Source organism: Pinus tabuliformis, chromosome 8, assembly GCF_031772625.1.
Source record: "Pinus tabuliformis cultivar Carrire ecotype Pingquan chromosome 8, CPIR1, whole genome shotgun sequence".
Classification (NCBI taxonomy): Eukaryota; Viridiplantae; Streptophyta; class Pinopsida; order Pinales; family Pinaceae; genus Pinus; species Pinus tabuliformis.
Genome location: NC_142294.1, coordinates 1,502,343,756 through 1,502,352,835, shown reverse-complemented (window position 1 = coordinate 1,502,352,835; position 9,080 = coordinate 1,502,343,756). Strand labels below are relative to the sequence as shown.

The 9,080-nt window shown below is 43.2% G+C and overlaps 1 pseudogene; it reads left to right on the top strand.

Annotated features, from left to right (window-relative positions):
- Nucleotides 1-6,534: 6,534 nt before the first annotated feature.
- On the top strand, nucleotides 6,535-8,802 carry LOC149241545 (pentatricopeptide repeat-containing protein At2g13600 pseudogene; annotated as a pseudogene).
- The last annotated feature ends 278 nt before the right edge of the window (nucleotides 8,803-9,080 follow it).

The window sequence follows — 9,080 nt, the reverse complement described above, 5'->3', positions numbered from 1 at the left end:
CATAGGGGATCTGGATATCCTAGGACTGGAACAAGCCTGCAAAACAAGGAATTTTGAAAAAATACCAGATTGCAAGTGGACAACCTGGTAGAGGTCTTAAACAGGGCACAGAAGAAATACTCTCTAGGAGTTTAGATAGGAAGTCCATGGGATGGCAAATTTATCACCAAGGACAATAAGAAGAGAGGCAGAAAAACAACACTTGAGAGAACCATCAAGATAGGAGAGGTGTTAGTGGAGTCAGGGAGGTATGCCAAGCTGACTAAGTACTTTAATACTGACCCCCATCCTTCTCAATGAAGCTAATATCATGGAATATAAGGGGGCTCAATGGCCCAAGGAAAGGCAGATTATTAAAAAATATGCTTATGCAAGAAAAACCAAGCATACTTTTTCTGCAGGAGACTAAATGTAACTCGACAATTTTGGCAAAAATAGCAGCGAAAGCCTGGCCAGGAGGGCTAGTAACAGCTGTTGATGCACAGGGAGCATCGGGAGGACTTGCAATACTCTGGGATGCGCGAGCCATTCAACTAAACAATATACATGCTAATAAAAGCTTCATTCAGGCAACTTTTCATCTAATAGGCACTAACACCTATGGACTTATAACTAATGTTTACTTCCCTCAGGATACTACTCACAAAGCTCAAATCCTGAATACACTGTCAGACCTCAACTCAGACAGGCCATACCCACTTTGGATTTCTGGAGGTGATTTTAATATGATAGCAAGAATGGAGGAAAAGCAAGGTGGTAGAAGCAGAACAAATAATGACGGGAACCTGCTAAAAGACTTCATTCAAACCAACTGGTTGGTAGATGTTCCCTCAAGCAATGGCATCTTCACTTGGAGCAATAAGAGAGAGGGATCGCAACAGATTGCTTCGCGTCTTGATAGATTTCTCATCTCAGACAATGCAACTCACCTGGGAGGGGAATTCATAGCGTCCATCCTACCTATCTCAGGATCAGACCACTGGCCTATCGAACTTCAATGGAACAGGCCCGGTAACAGCATCAGGCGTCCTTTCCGATTTGAAGAATTCTGGTTAACTCATCCGGACTTTGATGAATTAGTTAGATCAACCTGGCTCAACTTCAATCCTATTGGAGGTACAAAAATGTCCAGGTTCCAGCAAAAACTAAAGCATCTTAAAGGCGAAATCAAGCGATGGAATCACAATACTTTTGGCAACATTTTTAAAGCTCAGGCTACTCTCAATCTAGAAATGAAGAGGATCCAGCAAAAAATCATCACCGAAGGACGCTCGAATGAACTCACCAAGCAGGAGCAAATCATAGAATCTCGAATATTAGAGAGGGCTAAACAGGAGGAAACCCTATGGAGGCAGAAATCGAGGATTAGATGGCTAAAAGATGGAGAAAAGAATACAAAATTTTTCCATAAAACTACAGTGCAGCGCAGAATGAACAATTGCATTACCCACATCAAAAATGAACAGGGGAATAGAATAGAAACTCACGAAGGCATTGAAGAGGAATTTCTCAGATACTTTAAGAAAGCACACCAGGAACCCAGTATAGACAGAATGCCGGCTATAAATAAGCTCCTAAAGGATATCCCAAAGGTAATAACAGAGGAACATAATAGTCTCCTCCTCAAGCCCATCAACTTACAGGAAGTTGAAGAAGCTGTACAACACTTGAAGGCGGGGAAAGCGCCGGGCCCGGATGGATTCACATCAAACTTTTTCCATAAGTTTTGGGACCTTCTAAAAGCTGAGGTATGGCAAGTAGTGGAGGAATCCCGTGCACTACGATGGATGTATCCAAGGCTAAATGCCACATTCATTGCCTTAATTCCAAAGGTGGAAGAATCCAACACTCCAGATAAGTATAGACCGATTGCCCTGTGTAATATCATCTATAAAATCGTATCAAAAGTCATAGCTACCAGACTAAAGCCGCTGCTCCCTCTTATAATCTCGCCCGAGCAGTCTGGGTACGTAGAAGGCCGGCAAATAACAGATGGGATTATTTTAACTCATGAGATAATCCATTCTTTAAAGCAGACAAAAAAGCCAGGTATGCTGCTTAAGCTAGATCTATCCAAAGCTTTTGATAGTATCAGTTGGGTTTATATTCAAAAAATTCTTACTGCCTTTGGTTTTGCCCCGTCATGGGTCAGATGGATTTTTAATCTTTTGTCTTCAGCTTTTTTCTCTGTTCTTATCAATGGTATCCCCTCGGCAACGTACCGTCCCTCCAGGGGTATCAGGCAAGGAGACCCCTTGTCACCCTTTCTTTTTGTTATTATGGCAGAAGGACTTGGTAGAAGTCTTACCTCAGCCAGGCTTTCTCAGCATCTAAAAGGCCTTTCATTCAACAACTCCCCATCTTACTCCCACCAGCAATTTGTGGACAACAATATGCTTTTTGGTTATCCCTCGGTGCAAGAAGCTCGCCTCCTCAAATCCCTCCTTTCGAACTTCTCTGATGCATCTGGTGCCCTTATTAATCGAGTCAAATCCCAAATTTTTTTCTTTAATACCCCTGTTCCCACCCAAAAAGCCATAGCCTGTATTCTGGGATTCACCACTGCTTCCCTGCCCTCCAAATACCTCGGTGCCCCTTTAATTGCCTCAGCCCTCAAACACTCTTCTTGGAAACAATTGCTGGAAAAACTGGAGGCTCGACTCTCCCTATGGACTCACCGAGCCCTTAATATGGCTAGCAGACTTGTTCTTATCAAGGCTGTCCTTCATTCCATGCCCTTGTATCTCTTCTCCATCCTTGCAGCACCAAAATGGGTACTCAAAGAAATTAAGAATCTCCAGCGCAACTTCTTATGGGGAAGCTCAGGCCACAATCGAAAATGGGCTCTAGTTAAATGGGACAAGGTATGTCTTCCAAAGAAAGCAGGGGGTATTGGGCTAAGAGATCCTGAGCACAACAATAGGACAATGGGAGCTAAATTCTAGTGGAGATGGCTAGCCAATCCTAATACCCCCTGGGCCTCCCTCTGGATAGCTAAGTATGCAAGCAACTGTCCTATGGAAGAGAGAATACGAATGATGGAGTTAAGCACGGGATCGGTAATCTGGAATTTGGCTATTCAACATAGAAATCTCATACAAAAGCACAGTTTTTGGGAAGTCAAGAGTGGATCCACGGCTCGATTTTGGGAAGACTCCTGGCAGCAATTCCCAAAAATAAGAGATGTACTCCAGAATCATCCAATATCAGAGCAGGATATCAATCAGTTAGCCAAGGTCAGTCAGTTCTGGAACCCATCTATAACACAGGAACATAGACAATGGAAGAGTGCAAATCAAATTATAATGCACAGCTCTGAACAAACTCAGCAGTATCTTTCTACAGAATTACAAAAGAGGCAAATCCCTATCTCAGAAGAACTGGACATTCTAAGATGGGGTTATGAAGAGAAGGGAACATTCACCACAAAGGAAGCGTATAAGATAATAGTCCAAGATCAGCTAATCAAAGACACTTTATGGGACAAAATTTGGCACTCTTCTATCTGGCCGAAGGTATCCACTTTTTTATGGCTCCTATGTCACAATAAAGTTCTAACTTGGGATAATCTTTGGAAAAGAAGCTTCTCAGGCCCATCTATATGTCTCAACTGTATGCAAGAGGAGGAAACAACGATACATCTTATGCAGACCTGTCAAATTGGACGAAAGCTGTGGGAGAAGGTTGCCTTCCGCTGCCAAAAAGAAGGCAGAGTGCAAGGAGATCTAAAAGCCACTATTCACAACTGGAGTCAAAATCCATATCAAAGCAATCTCCTCAACACTTTATGGCAGTTTATACCTGGCCTACTAATGTGGAACATTTGGAAAGAGCGAAATAGAAGAGTTTTCAAGGATCAAACTATGCCCTTAGAGCAGATTTGGACCAAATTTCATCAGAATATCATGGAGTCTCTATCAATTAGAGAATGGTACTCAGAAGATCTTCCCTCATCACCGCAGGAAAAAACAGTGTGGGATAATTGGAGGATCCAGATAAATCAGCAGACAATCATCAAAAAGAATCCCACCATGCAGGAAAAGGAATCAGGTAAATGGACACCGCCGCCCAATAACATGTTCCAACTTAATTTCGATGGGGCCTCAAAAGGAAATCCAGGGAAAGCAGGGTATGGGGGAGTCTTCAGGGATCACCATGGCAATCCTCAGCTTATTTTTATGGGCTCAAAAGGTTGGGACACCAACAACTCAGCAGAATTGGAGGGATTATGGAGAGGTCTCACCCTGGCTCAAGAAAGAAGATTTTTTCCGCTCATCATAGAGGGGGATTCGCAAATTATAATTAGAATGATTACAAAACTAATGCATGGATCCCCCATTCACAAAGTTAGTAACAGTTGGAGGATGGCCCAAAGGCTTGAGCTAATAGACAGATGGCTTTCTCAGCATCAAGCAATCTCCTTCAGACACACCAGAAGGGAAGGAAACAAGCTTGCTGACTTTCTTGCCAATCTCGGAGTGGAAACTGGGGTAGGATACTTTGAAGGAACAATCTCCAGTATAGCCTCCGCGGACCAACTCTCTAAGTTCCAGGAAATTGTGATACAAGATAAACCTCAGAAGAAGGATACACACCCGGATGCGGGTGGCATTCAAAGTCATTAATGGGAAGCCGCACAATGCAGGCAGCTGGCCTGGCAGATGGCTGGCGGACGGCCCTCAAGACATGCGCCTCGGGCTGGCAAATTGGTTCAAGGGCAAGCGAAATTAATTCGGCACAGTTTGGAATGATGGTCTTGCAGTCAAGCATTAATGCGCGCCTGGTTCATGTGCAAACAGGTCAGTTCATATGTATGGATCCGTTTATTGTTCATGCCTTAGTTACTGGTTCTATTTATCGTGGCGCAGAACTTCTCCCGCACTCCTGCCTGGTCTATCGAATTTGGAAGCTCGCCTGGTCTTGGAAACTCATTGGGCTCCTCTGCGCTCAAACTCTAATCTGCTTGCTTCGCCTCAATCCCTCTCTCAGTCTATCTGTTCTCCTGAGCATGCCTCGCCGCCGAGGTATCCCGCACAGAGGTAGCAACACCGGAAACAGAGGCCGTCCCTCTCGTCCTGCTCCACAGAATGTCATTCCCATCGCCTCAGCCTCCCCTTCTTCTCCGCCCCTGGGTCAAGCTGGGTCTCTCCCGCATAATTCCTTCCAGACCTCCAGGTTTACTTTTCACAGCAGGCTCAACAGGCCCGTATTGACAGCAAGCATCACCATTATTCTCGCGGAGGAGGAGAATAATCATGTCAGCTCGGCTCCAACCACTTCCTCCCACTCTCAGGAAGACAGTGTTCTGCAAGGGGATATGGCAGGGGTGGCATTCAATGCGGACAATATGCAGGAGGACACCCCTGTTTCTGAAGTGCCTCAGCAGCCCGTCGATCCGACTCAGAGCGAAATTTTGGCCTGTGGGCCGTCTCAGCGTGCAGGCTGCATTCTTAATCTGGTGACCACTCCTGAAGGCGGCGCAGAAGGACATGATGACAATGGCTTCGTCACCTGGGTAGCCTCTTCCAGCCAGGTGGAGAGGGACACGCCTGACTCGCCGCAACATGCAGACTAAAGTTGACTCTTCACTGACGGGTGGCATTCTTGCCTATGCGCTGTGCAATTTTGATTTAGTGTCTTTGTTTCTGAGTCTATGTGTCTATGTCTGGTTCATGATCTTGTTCCAGGGTGTGGCAACAGCCAATGTGTGCTCTGTTTTTTGTTATAACTATGACTATGCTGGGTACTTTTGTGTTTTTTTGGTCAATGGGGGGCATGACAGTATGAGTCCTGGTAAAATTTTTCAGTGTGTCAGGGCCCAAATACAAGATTTTGAAGTCTGTACTGTGAATTTGGCAGAATGCCTGAACTGTAATATCTCTAAGTTTCTGGTTGAGGAATGGCCTCGGCCTCCTCTGAGGTCTTGACCTCACTGTACATATCTTTTTTCCTTTTTTAATAGAATTAGTATTTACGAAGAAAAAAAAAAAATATTATATATAGTTGAAACTACCTCTATCCAATATGATCACAAAGAAAATTAATTTTATCATGAATACTATGTAAATTGAAACTACCTTTTTAATCTTGAAATAAAACCTAAAACTGTTTCTAATAGATTAGTTGCTGACCTTCCACCTGAATCAATTTGTAAGATTGGAAATTTGTGTAACAAACCAATCAATTATTTTTTATGACAGACTTTTTCTTTAAAAATAATAATAAATAAACCCATATTTACAAATTGCCAATAAAATTGATAAATTTACTATGAAAAATGACTTATCAATATTTCCGAACACATTCGAGAATCCCTATATAAACGCTGTATGAGCTGCACATGAAACTAACGAAATCCGCTTTGTCGTCGCTCAGATTACAACAAATGTTGTTTCTAATAAATTTTGGGTTTCAGTGAACTGAAATGGATCATGAATCCAGAAACCATGTAGAACTATACAAACCCTTTGAAACCACTTCAATTAGAAGTGGAAAAATGCAGAGCAGATCACGGCAGCAGCAGGATTTCTATCTATGGCAGTGGCTGTGGATTTGTTTCCCAAGTCTATTCTCAGAAATAACTCCATTAAAGCTATGTCAATTGCTTCTCAAACTGAACATCTGCGAGATAAAATTGATGTCAATGACATGAACTCTGATTTGAGTAGAGCAAGTAAGCAAGGCCGAGTGAAAGAGGCCATGCAAATGTTGCACGCTATGGACTGTCATGGTGTTCCCGTAGATTCCTCTACTTATGCTTCTCTCCTGCAGGCGTTTGTGAACAAGAAAGCCCTTTTAGATGGAAAACTACTCCATTCCCACATGATACAGAGGGTATTAGATCCTGATACTTATTTAAAAAACAAGCTCTTAATACTGTATGCCAAGTGTGGAAGTCTGGTAGACGCCCGCAGGGTTCTGGATCAAATGTCTGAACGTAACGTTATGTCGTGGACAGTGATGATTGTGGCTTATAGCAGGCATGATCATAACGAGGAGGTTTTTGATCTGTTTTATCAAATGAAACTGGTAGGGACCAAACCAAATGAGTTTACCTTCGCTAGTATTCTGTCTTCTTGTGCCCACATGGGTGATCTTGAAAAAGGCAAGGAGATCCATGAAGAAGTGATTAGGGGTGGATTCGAGTCTTATGCTTTTGTGCAAAATGCCCTAGTGGACATGTTTGCAAAATGTGGAGAATTGGAGTTTGCACGCCGTGTGTTTGACAAAATTCCCGAACCAGATGTGGTATCATGGAACACCATGGTGGCTGGATATGCTCAGAATGGCCAGCTTGTGGAAGCCCTGAAAATGTTTGAGAAAATGCCTGAAAGAAATGTCGTCTCGTGGAATGCAATGATTACGGGATGTGCGCAGAATGGATGTTTTCAGGAAGCCTTGGATCTCTTTTGGCAAATGCCCGAGCCGAATGTGGTGTCTTGGACAGCCATGATTGCATCTTCTGCCAGGCAAGGGTATGGGCAGGAGGCCTTGAGATTTTATTGTAAGATGCGGCAGTCTGGTGTTCGGCCAAACAAGATCACATTTGCCAGTCTTCTACCGGCATGTGCGAGCTTGGGTTCGCTTGAACAAGCGAAAGAGATCCATGAAGAAATAATTAGAAGTGGATTTCAATATGATGTCAATGTTGAGAATGCCCTCGTAGATATGTATGCAAAATGCGGTAGTATTGACAATGCATTGATTATGTTTGACAAAATGCCAAAAAGAGATATGGTCTCGTGGAATGTTATGATTGCAGCATATGCTCAGAGTGGATATGTTGAAGAGGCACTGAAAGTCTTCTGGAAAATGCCCATAAGAGATGTGGTATCGTGGAATGCAATGATCACAGGATATGCACAGAATGGGTATCATGATGAAGCCTTGAAACTGCTTTGGGAGATGCCCGAACAAGATGTCATCTCATGGAATGCTGTGATTGCTGGTTATGCACAGGCTGGGCACACAGAGGATGCCCTGAAGCTGTTTCAACAAATGCTGCTGACCGCTGTGAAGCCAAACGCAGAGACGTTTGCTGTTGCTCTCCCGGTGTGTTCCGACTTGGCAGCTCTGGAAGAAGGCAGAGAGATCCATGAAGTCATCATTAGAAGTGGATACCGCTGTGATGCCTTTGTGGGAAGTGCTCTTGTAGATATGTATTCTAAGTGTGGGTGTCTAGAGAGTGCACAAATAGTATTTGACAACATACATTACCGAGACGTTGTCTTGTGGACTGCAATGATTGTAGGGTATGCCATACACGGATGTGCTAAGGAAGCCCTTGAGCTGTTTGAAGGAATGCTACAGTTGCGTATGAACCCAAATCATGTCACATTTCTTGGTGTTTTGTCTGCCTGCTGTCATGCAGGGCTGGTGAATGAGGGCCGCCAGTACTTTGATTTAATGAGTAAGCATTATCACATTACACCTGTGATGGAACACTACAGCTGCATGGTTGACCTCCTTGGCCGTGCTGGGAGGCTTGATGATGCCCAAGAGCTTATCAAGAAGATGCCAGTAGAACCTGGCGTTACTGTGTGGGGTTCTTTACTTGGTGCCTGCAGAATCCATAAGAATATAGAATTAGGAGAATATGCAGCAGAACGGCTTTTTGAATTGGATCCCGAAAACCCTGCACCTTATGTTCAACTGTCCAATATCTATGCTACCGCTGGTATGTGGAATGACATTGGAAAGGTGCGAAAAATGATGAAATCCAGGAGGTTAAAAAAAAATCCGGGATGTAGTTGGCTTGTGGTTGGTAAACAGGTATATGCTTTTGCTGTGGGAGACAGTTGACATCTAAAAACTAAAAAGAAACATGGTGAGATTTTAGGAGCAGATGAAGGTGACAGGACATGTGATTAGTATTACAATTTTGCAGATGATTTGAGCAAATTCTTAACTACTAGACATCCATCTTAACCCTGCATCTATAATCAACATCAAAAGAAATTAGAATCTCTAAGTGTAGAATCGTTACCACTTAAAAGATCCCAGGTTTAGATGGATCTATAATTTTTTTTGTTTTTTTTCATTTATTTATTTATCTAAGATGTCAATTTTTTTTAGTTTTA